Here is a 12,046-nt window from a genome sequence, read left to right as displayed (position 1 = left end):
TAGTAGTGTATCGCCACATGTTCTTGTCTAAACAATAATCACTGAAAGATTTTCCTACTTCTGGTGCTTAAGAAATCATGATGAGCAAGAAAATTTTATTGTCCTTTATATTATTTTCCATCTAGAAAAGCTAATCATAATGAGAAATACTCTTAATATTTGTTTCTTTGAAGTGTTTTTGGATATCATTTGTATCTAAACTTGAATTTTATACAATGCTTTTTGTATTGGTTGAGTACGATACATCTCTTCTGCTGTTTTATGGTGATCCAATTAAGTTATGCCATTCTGACTAAGAATTGATGCATTCTCTTATTTTCTGGGATCTCTATATAAAGCAATATGGTTGATACAATACGGGTGCCCCAAATTCTAAGACCACCCAAAGGATATTGTCCAAAGGCATGCACCATTTGGTCATATCTTAGAAAAAAATATTATGATTATTAAGAACTCTAACGGGATCTTCCCCCTCGAATCAGACAAACAAAGAAGGGAATCCCTTTGAGATTTTACGCTTTCATGTATCTATGGCTACTTTCCTGTCAATGATTATTAAACAGCTCCCTAGAACCCTTGTATATCAGCAAGAGATAGGTGATACAAAAGAATCAGCTCAAAATCAACAACAATTCCAATAGAAACTCTCTTCCATCACATTTTGGTGTCATATTAGTCTCTATCAACTCTACACTTCATCATCTACAACCCAATAAAGGCAAAATGGCACTCAGAATTTACATTAAAAGCGTTTATATCTAAAAGGCTGGAACACCCTCAGATGATCAGCTATATGAGATAGCTGGGAAAAAAAAAAATCATACACGCTTAAAATGGGAGGAAATAAGAGCACCATTAGAAATACTGCTAGACCCCGAATTGAGAGCAAGAATAGCAGATTGCATTTATGTTCCAAACTTATGATTAGCCAGAATCTATTGAGAATGATAAAAATGACAGTTCAGATTTCAATGATGAGGAGGGTAAGGGGCAATACTTCCATGAACTTGCAAAAGAAAGAAGTTTGCGTGACAAAAGAGGGGTTGTATACAGATTAGGGACGGACTTCTACCATGATAGTGGAGGGTCTTAATGACTTCCAGATTTGATGTGGACATAAAGATATATAGGATCACTTAATCCAAATGTGTCTTCATTGAGGTAAACAAGAACCAACCTACAAAGAATGACTCTCCATTATATATTCTGAACCTTACTGAAGATTCACTCAAAATTAATCGCGTCAACCTCCTAAAAACTGAATCTTAAATTCCCATTGCATGGATCTTGCTTATAGATGAAAAATCTTATTCATACCATCTAAATGAAGCGATTGAAATTGAATGACTAATAAACATTGAAAACATGAAATGGGTCCATTCGGTCTTGAACTAATCAATACATGCAAATTCAGTTATAATTGGGATCTCATACATGCATTCAAATATATATCACAGAAGACAAAAAAACATATTTACATGAAAACCACATTTCTTGAAAAAAACAAAAAAATAAATAAACAAAAATAAAAAATTACCTAAAGAGATGAAATATATAGCAAGAAAAATGATAAAAATAAAATTAATAATCTCAAAGAGAAGTTGATAAAACAAGCTAATATCATTCCTTACCGACCTCAAATTTTGATTCACTGGAACTGAACCTAATTGAACAGCTAGAGGTGAAACTGAAAGCAAAAGGAAGTAGAGATAATTGTAGAGAACAGAGGGAATCGACCATCAGATTTGAGCTTGTCATGATGTCATCATTGCAGATGTCACATAGGGCAAAACTCTCTTCTGGCTTCGCTATATATAACCTGTGAGACTTTATCATGCATAAGCAAATGTGGAATTGCTATCAAATAGTACTTCTAAAGGAAACATCTAAACGGTTGATCCGATTTGAGTCTGATAAAAATACTTTTAAATCCGATTTGAAAATTACTTTTAAATCCGATTTGATGATTTGCCGGACAATTCGTCTACTCATACTCGATTTGTTATTAACCGGATATCTGACTTGAGTGACTTCTATACAATGAAAATTTTAAAACTTGTACAATGAAGAAAGTGAATTCTATATATAAATTTTTCTCATGTAGTATATGTATATACATTATAACAATAATAAGTTTGTATTTAAATGGCTATTATTATTATTAAAATAATATTTTTGGACTGAAACAAAATATTCATTTAAAGGCATTGGATGCATTGGATACATTGAAGTGAGACCCCAGACCCCATCGGACCTTAAATCTTAGGGCCAATTTTTTTGGTTAGATCCTTCAATCCAAATATTATTAATTCGAACAAGAGGGCCCGAAAGAGAAGTAGTAGGAATTGTTAAAGTGTGTCTCAAATTCTATCCAAAGTTCGAGTTCCGGAGGAATGGATCAGTCACAACTTTTCCGGACTAGTCCAACGTGGTTGTAGGATGAAGATTAAGGTTCTTGTGAAATTGGACCAGTTAAGTATTGCATACCGGTCCACATGCCTGGTATGTGCAGAAGATAGTTTCCTATTCCGTTTCGGAAGCTCGAAAATTTGGGAATGAAATTGTGGCTTATTAGTCTGCTATTTACCATAATAGTGAAGGGTCTTTAATGGCTTGTGCACATAAAGATATTTAGGGGTACTTGATCCAAAAGTATATACAATGAGAACAGGTTTCAACCCAATTTATAAAAATGTTCGTCGCAACTGCATAGTAAAATTATGAAACTTTGGAATGATTGAAGTAAACAATAGCCAAACTATGGAGAATGACAAAGTTTAGCTCCATTATTCTGAACCGTGCTTAAGATCCAATAAAAATTAACCGTGTCAACATCCTAGAAAGGCTAGCCCAGTGCATGAGGCTTCTGCTATTGCAGGGTCTGGAGAGGGTCAGATTTACCTAGCCTTACCATTACATAAAGACTATTTCTGATTTCGAATCCATGACTTTCTGGTCACAATAGAGTAACCTTATCATTGCGTCAACATCCTAAAACTGATTTTTAATTTCCATTGTATGGGTATCGCTTAAAAATTTAATCTTATGGCAGTCAAAAAAGGTACACCACCCAAAGGAAGCTACAGAAATTAAATGGTTATAAACTTTGAAGAACAAAATAATGAGCACGAAACTCGTCAAATCATGCCTGCCCTCATCCTCAGAACACGAACATCAGGTTCCATTCTGTCTTGAACTCATCAACGCGTAGAAATTCAGTTACAGTTAGGATTCATATTTGCATATTAATATATAACACAGAGCACAACACATAAACATATGCATGGAAATGAAATTTCTTCATAAAGCAAATATTTTATCTAAACAGATGACTGTATATCAAGAAACAGACATAAAACATAAAATTAATGTTTTCAAAGAGAGATTGATGTTGATTCCTTACTGACCTCAAACTCAGAAGAGTGAGACAAAATAGAATTTGATTCACTGGAACTGAACAGCTAGTGGTAGAGGTGAAACTGAAAGCAAAAGAAAAATGAGGGAATTGCAGAGAACAGATGGAAATTAAAGAAGGCAAGTGAAGGGGTGTTTAAAAACCAGGAAGGGTGTCATACGCACATCTATGTACCACAGGGGTGTTTTGCGTAATTAATCCAACCATAAAATGGTAATTTTCCATAATTTTCTTGAAAAAACTTTCATGCTAATGAAACACAAGATGGAAATTTTATTTTCCTTTCTATCTGTTTCAATTCCACTATCAATTTCCATCTAACCAAATGGATTATGATTTTTTTTTTTTCCCCCTTTTTTTCTTATCTAAGCCTTTAAAATATTTTAAAAATTCAATTTTCTTCTCGTTTCCATGTAACAAACGGAGCTCAACACCATTGTGATGTCATAAACTTCCACCATGAAGTCACCTGTGTGAAAAGATTTTGATGTTGAAGTCTAAGGACCAGAAATAATTTTTTATTTACCTCACAAAATATTAAAAAAAAAAAAAAAAAAAAAAAAACAATATTTAAAAAGTGTTTTCAAAGTCAGAGACTAGCAAGAAAATCCAGAAATGTTACATGTCAATATCGTTCATCAACATAAATTTATTGCAAGTCTATATCATGTTTAATAAAAGAGTAATGCCAGCTTAGCATTACATGCGACAAATAACCAACAATTACATGATAAGTTTCTTCATCATTGTTCTTTTGCCTTTCATTTTGAGAAGAATTTTTCTTAATAAAATACTTAAGACGCGCATATTGGATGATTGGCTCAATGATCAATCCAACCAAAGTACAAAATAATGGTTAAATATGGTCGGCTGAAACTTTGAAAATAACGGTTCAACGACTGATGACTAATAGATGTTTCTTTCTTTCCTTTCATTCTTCCAAAAACTGAGAGAGAGAGAGAGAGAGAGAATGGTTAGGAAATTGGTGCTGCAAATCACACTAATGTTATGGCTAACAGAAGCATCATCAGCATTAGCAGCATCACTAGCAAAGCCTTGTTGTCAAGGCAAATGCAGAAATGTTATCATCAACCAGACTTGAAAATGGTGATATTTAGCAACATATTTCGTATTGACAATAAAGGAGAATTGACTGTTTGATAGTCGTGATGCTCGAGTTGTGAAAGAGGGTGGGAAAGAAGAGATCGTACGAGTCACTAATTCTGCAAAAAGATGCTTGAACTTCAATGGGAGAAGGCCTATAATGAAAGAAGTTGCAATGGAGTAGGAAACGATTAGAATGTCACATGGAGCATCTACTATTCTACAAAACTATGAAGAGGATGAATTTATGGAAGCTGAACTCACTGGGTCTTGGGATGCTGCTTCAACTTCGACAGGATCTTTCCAAGATAGTAGTGTATCATCATTGCTAATTTTCCAAAAGAAAGAAGTTTGAGTGCCAAAAGAGGGGTTGTATACAGATTTGGGACGGACTGCTACCATGATAGTGGAGGGTCTTAATGGCTTCCAAGTTTTTCCACAAAATGATTTATAGGGGAACTTGATCCAAATGTATATACATTGAGGACATGTTTCAACTCAATTTACAAAATATTCATCACAACAGCATGGAAAAATATGAAATTTCGGAATGAATGAAATAAACAAGAACCAAACTACAGAGAATGACAAAGTTTAGCTCCATTATTCTGAAACTTACTGAAGATTCACTCAAAATTAATCGTGTCAACATCCTAAAAGCTGAACCTTAAATTCCCATTGCATGGATCTCGCTTATAGATTAAAAACTTATTTAAACCATCTAAAGGAAGAAATTGATTTTATTTTATTTATTTATTTATTTTTGTTGTTGAAGGGTTCAACAATTGAAATTGAATGACTAATATTGAAAACATGAAATGGCCCCATTAGGACCATTCAGTTATATATAAATATATAACACAGAACAAAAAATATATATATATAATAAATTACACAAAGACGTGGAAACCAAAATTTCTTGAGAAAGCAAAAAAAAAAAAAAAAATTATGTATAGAGATGAAATGAATACCAAGAACAGTCATAAAAATAAATTAATAGTCTCAAGGAGAAGTTGATAAAACAAGCTGATATCATTCCTTACTAACCTCAAATTTTGATTCACTGGAACTGAACTGAATTGAACAGCTAGAGGTGAAACGGGAAGCAAAAGGAAGATGAGATAATTGTAGAGAACAGAGGGAAACAAAATTAAATTTTAAAAAAATAATAATAATAATCAACCATTATCTGGTTTGCGCTTCTCTCTATTGTGTTGTTCCAATTTTAACAGATGCCATATAGGGCAAAACTCTCTTCTGGCTTCGCCTTCGCAAGTCGCAATGTACAAATAGCACTTCTAAAGTAAACATGTATCCGGGTCAGATCAGATTCAGTTGGATCAAGGTGGATCCGATTCGACTCTAATAAATATATTTTTTTTTTCGGTAATTAACTCTAATAAAATTAGTCCATCTTTAATCCGATTTGATGATTTGCCCGACAATTCAATTTCTTAGTATTAACCTTATATCTGGTTTTTCTATAATGAAAATTTTTTAACTTTATACTATGGGGAAAGTTAAGCATTATATATTTTCATGTAGTATATCTTTATACATTAGGAGTATGTGCAAAAAAAAACCTCTTCTGTTTAAAATAATTCTTTATTTTTCAAATTAAGTAAATAAGAACATTTTCTCAATTTGAATATTTAAAATCAAAAATTCCCTTAAAGCAAAATAAATAAATAAATAAAGTTTAAATTCACAAATTTTATTAAAGGTATTTTTGGGTATTTATAAATTAAAAAATTGATCAAAAATTGAAGATCATGGATAATTTGTTACAAAATTTTAAATTATAGGGATTTACATGCACATACTAAATATTATGTTTGTTTCTTGCTATTTTTTATGTGGTAATATATATATATATATTTTTGGTACTTAACCCTAGACATTATAATAATAATAAATTTGTATTTAAATGGTTATTGTTGTTGTTCTGGTTATTATTATTATTAAAATAATACTTTTTGGAATGAAAAGAAGATGATTTCAGTCATTTAAGGGCATTGGATGCATTGGAGTAAGACCATGAATTCTTAAATTTTAAAACCAATAATTTTTGTCAGACCCTTCAGTCCAAATATTATAACTCGAATGGAAGTAGTGGGAACATCATACATCATTTTATGGGCACCCTCCCTAGCAAGATTGCCAGAACCAAATTTGGCCTCACCGTGTCTCCCGGCCATTAGGTTGGAATTTCATTCAGAACAAGGAGGAACTTTGGATCTTATGGTTTTAGAGACAAGTATTTAAAAAGAGTATCATTTTGGAACTGTATATATATATCCAAAAGTATTCAGATTCTATGATTTGGAGAAGCATCCTATCAGTCAGGTTGTTGATGTTGGATAATATGGCAGTATCAACTTTGTAATGGAAGATCTTTCAGCTTTTCTTACGACCCTTGGTTCGGTGGCAAAACTCTTGTTCAACAGTTTCTGTTATGGAATGGCAATCAGCGGCCCTTTCCATCTTCCTGGCCCGTCGTTGTTTCTGAACATTTCAAAAATTGTAATTACTCCAGAGGAGAGGACTGTATCAAGCTAGTCGAAGCATTACATCTTTTTGTTTTAAGAGTACGTGCATGGAATATTTATAGGACTCGGAGCAATAAGGTTGCATGGAATCATCTGGTTTGGTCCTGCTGTAGGCCTAGAGTATCATCTACTCCAGTTCTGATCATGGATGATGCATCGTCCTCTGGTGTCAACTTGCAGAAAAGGGGTACATCACTTGCTGCTTTCTGTCACAATTGCAGAGGCGGTGAAGATTCAGGCCCTGCTTGGTTTGTCACTCAAAAGATTGTTCTCGAGAACTTAGAAAACAGAAAAACTGTTTTCAGATAACTATAAAAGATACTTATCTGAAAACATATCTTTTTATAATTGAGTTTTCAGAAATCTTAACCACGCGAAGTTTTTGTATAGCTTTCTGATTTTCAGTTAATCTAAAAACGAAAAACTGTTATTTTCTGAGTGACAACCGAAGCAGACCTTCAGTTTCTCATTAGTTTTGGAATTGCCCTTTTGCTTAGTCCATTTGGGAATGGTTTGCTTCTGTGTTCCATTGTCAAGACTTGCTTCATTACAACAAGATATCCAATGGATTCAGAAGATTGCTTTTTATATATATTCAATGGTGAAAAAAAAATACTGGTGAGAGCTTTTTCCGTCACTGCTTTGTGGAGTATTGGGAGTGAAAGGAATAGAAGATTGCATGATGACTCATTCAAGAATCCTGAGGAGATTGCCACTTCAGTTTGCTTCGAGATTTTGATTTAGTCGAGGCTTGAATTGTCTAACCTCAATCTTTTGTTTTCGACCCTCTTTTTTTTTTTTTTCCCCCCTGCCTTCGAGGTTTGTTCTGTTTTTGTTAGCCTTTGAGCTTTTCTTATGAGGGGTTTACCTCAGTTTCATCCATACCTTGTATTCTATGCCAGAAAGTTCATGTTAATGTCATCCATCAAACATAAATTTCTTGTAACACTCTTAACACATCTAATAAAAGAGTAATGCCAGATAAACATTACATGGGACAAATAACCAACATTTACATTATATGTTTCCTATTTTTTTCCATTTTGAGAAGCACTTTCCTATGCTAATCAAGTACACGATGGAAAATTTATTTTCCTTTCTTTTATTTCACTTTCAATTCCATTATCAATTTTCAACTAACCAAACAGACCCTAGGTGATTATAATCTTTCTTTTTTTTTTTTTTTCCTTTTTTTCTATTATCTAAACTTTTAAATTTTTTATATAAAAAAATCCATTTTCTTCTGGTTTCCATGTGACAGACGGAGCTCAACACCATTGTGATGTCATAAATTTCCACCACCAAGTCACCTGTGTTAGAAGATTTTGATGTTGAAGTCTAAGGACCAGAAAGAATTCTTTATTTACCTGACAGAATATATTAAAAGATACAATATTAAAAAAGTATTTTCAAAGTCTGAGACTAGCAATAAATCCAGAAATGTTATATGTCAATATCGTTCATCAACATAAATTTATTGCAAGTCTATATCACGAGCAATGCCAGCTTAGCATTACATGCAACAAATCACCAACAATTACATGATAAGTTTCTTCATCATTTTTCTTAATAAAATACTTAAGATGCGCATATTGGATGATTGTCTCAATGATCAATCCAACCAAACTACAAAATAATGGTTAGCTGTGGTAGACTTCAACTTTGGAAATAACGGTTCAATGACTCTGACACTGACTAATAACAGTTTATTTTTTTTCCTTTCATTCTTCCAAAAACTGTGTGTGAGAGAGAGAGAGAGAGAACGGTTATGCAATTAGTGCTGCAAATCACACTATTGTTCTGGCTAACAGAAGCATCATCAGTATCACTAGCAAAGCCTGGTTGTCAAGACAGTTGCGGAAATGTTGTGATTCCATACCCATTTGGGATTGGAGCCAATTGTTTTGTTGACGACCCGTATTACTCGTTTGAGATAAGCTGCAACAAATCTTTCACCCCATCTAAAACTTTCATCACTAGCACTGACCTTGAGGTGCTTGAAATCTCGTTATCAGAAAACAATGCTCGTGTCTACAATCCAATAATCACTTCTAATTGTGATAACAGGGTTAATAATCAAGTTGTGGACTTGACTGGTACTCCTTTTTTCTTCTCAGACACCAACAGCCGATTCACGGCCATGGGTTGTGAAAACCTCGCCTTAATCAACTGGGAAGGAATGGTCGTAGGGTGTGTGTCCAACTGCAATTTTACTTCAAAAGATACAAGTTGCTATGGCATCAACTGCTGCCAAACCCCAATCCCTCCATTAGTCAAGTTTATCAATGCATCTTTCAGAAGCATAGATTCAAACAATGCTTATAAAGGGTGCAAATATGCCTTTATGGTGGACCAAGAATCGTTCACTAACCTGACAGACCCTAATGCCGTTATGGAAATGGAGAAAGTCCCTGTTGTGCTGAGTTGGTATACATCTGGGAGTCGGCAATCATTCTCATTATGCGGCACTAATGCTTACCACAGTTCCAATTCCAATCAAAGCTCAAGCTATCTATGCCACTGTGACCGCGGCTATGAAGGAAATTCATATCTGCCTCATGGATGCCAAGTTAAAAGTTCAGCAGTTAATAAATTGGCACTGCAATTTTTTATGTTCCGATACACAATACCCGAACATATCTTCATCACTTGATTATCAACAAAAAAAAAAAAAAAAAAAACACCTAGAGACTTGTCTGTATTAACTTTTTAACACTATCTCCACAAGTAATAATCTATTGTCACTCTTCTGTATTGGGAACAACATACAATATGCCTCAACTACTCTGTATATTGTCCTGTGCAGGTTTGTAGACAAACATGTTAATAGCTTATTTTGTTTGATGTTGCTTGTCAGATATCAATGAATGTGCAACGAGGGATACAAATAGCTGTGAGAAGATCTGTGAGAATACGCCAGGGAGGTACAAGTGCCATTGTCCATCCGGATACTTATCTCTTTGAGATAGATGCTATAGCCTCAAGGACAATGAAGGCGACAGAGTTCACATCACCATTATATGTATGTCCCCCTCCCTCCCCCCACTCTTCCAACACACACACACACACACAGATAACAAGCACAAATCTGATTTTTGCTTGATTCTGATCAGAGTCAAGACAATTGATTGATTCTGTTTGAGTCCACATAAAAAAGAACTAAATGTCGAGCCAAACCGAAGAAGAAGGAAAAAATAAAAGCATTAAATTTTGTAATCTGTCAACAGATAGAATCCAACTTTGCAAACCTTGAATCCCTTCTGACAGTACAACTACTATGGGAAACATGGTAGCAATTATGTAGCACCAAAAAGTAACCATGTAAACCAAAGGGCCTCCAGCCCAAAGTTATAGACTCTCCATCCTCAAAGAGGAGGGGAGCGGTTCAAACCCCGGTGTGGGTAAAGTGCGTGTGTGAGCGCTTACCTGATCATCAAAAAATAAAATAAAGTAAAATAAAAATAAATAAATAAAGGAAGTAACTATATAATCTAGATCAATTTGTGGACAAATAGGTTCAAGTCAAAGTCAAGTTTAATTTCGTATGGCTAAATGAATTCATTTGAGTTGGTTCCTAATTAATGTTTAAGTTTTAATTGCATAGTTCGGGGCTCACAATAAAACTATGCTATCAATGATATAGTCCCATTGCAGCACTGTAAACTTGAACGACTGCCTACCTTTTTCAACACTAGATTACTGGAAAAGGACTCATCTTTCTCTTGGGAATAGATGGGATATGAACAAACCTAGGAGATATTAGCATATACAAGTATTTTTTTGCACTCAAGCATAAAATATTTAGCTCAAAAAGGTAATTCTTTCCGATTGAGTTCTGCAGTTACTGTCTACGGAACACCATTTTTACTTATTGGTACATGGTCGATTAAACTAGCAAAAAGGAGGAGGAAAGTTAAGCTCAAAGAAAAATTCTTTAAACGAAATGGGGGTTTGTTACTATAACAACAGTCGTCTTCCAGTGAAGGTCACGTTGAGAAAGCCACACTTTTTACTTTAAAGGAGTAGGAAAAAGCCACTGACGAATTTAATGAGAATCGAATACTAGGTCAAGGTGGCCAAGGTACTGTCTACAAAGGCATGTTGACAGATGGTAGAATTGTAGCGGTTAAGAAGTCCAAAATAGTGGATGAAGACAAACTTGAGCAATTTATTAATGAGGTGCTTATTTTATCACAAATTAAACATAGAAATGTAGTCAAGCTACATGGATGTTGTTTGGAGACAGAAGTACCTCTGCTTGTTTATGAATTCATCCCTAATGGAACCCTTTTCCAGTATATCCATGACCAAAATGAAGAGTTCCCACTTTCCTGGGATATTCGTGTTCGGATTTCTATAGAAGTTGCAGGAGCTCTTTCCTATCTACACTCAGCAGCTTCCACACCCATTTATCATCGAAACATAAAGTCTACAAACATACTATTGGACGATAAATACAGAGCAAAAGTGTCAGACTTTGGGATTTCGAGATCAATTGCAGTAGATCAAACTCACTTGACCACAAAAGTACAGAGGACCTTTGGATATTTCAATCCTCGGTACTTCCAATCAAGCCAGTTTACAGAGAAAAGTGATGTTTATTAGCTTTGGAGTAGTTCTCGTTGAGCTCTTAACAGGGAAAAAACCAATCTCATCAACCACATCTGAAGAATGGCAAAGTTTAGCAACATATTTCACATCAACAATGAAGGAGAATAGTCTGTTTGATATTATTGATGCTTGAGTTATGAAAGAGGGTGGGAAAGAAGAGATCATGCAATTTGCTAATCTTGCAAAAAGATGCTTGAACTTGAATGGGAGAAGAAGGCCTACAATGAAAGAAGTTGAAATGGGGTTGGAAGCGATTAAAATGTCACATGGACCATCGACTATTCAACAAAACTATGAAGAGGTTGAATTTGCGGAAGCTGAAGGGGTCTTGGGCTTCTTCAACTTCAACAAGAGCTTATCTGGATAG

At 34.4% G+C, this 12,046-nt stretch overlaps 1 pseudogene; it reads left to right on the top strand.

Moving 5' to 3' along the window:
• Window positions 1-8,836: 8,836 nt before the first annotated feature.
• Window positions 8,837-12,046, top strand: LOC132275257 (wall-associated receptor kinase-like 22; annotated as a pseudogene).

Source organism: Cornus florida, unplaced genomic scaffold (assembly GCF_030987335.1).
Source record: "Cornus florida cultivar Cherokee Brave unplaced genomic scaffold, ASM3098733v1 CherokeeBrave_3.0.0_Hap2_Chr01, whole genome shotgun sequence".
NCBI lineage: Eukaryota > Viridiplantae > Streptophyta > Magnoliopsida > Cornales > Cornaceae > Cornus > Cornus florida.
Note: the sequence above shows the minus strand (reverse complement) of the source record. Positions and strands in the feature narration are given on the sequence as shown.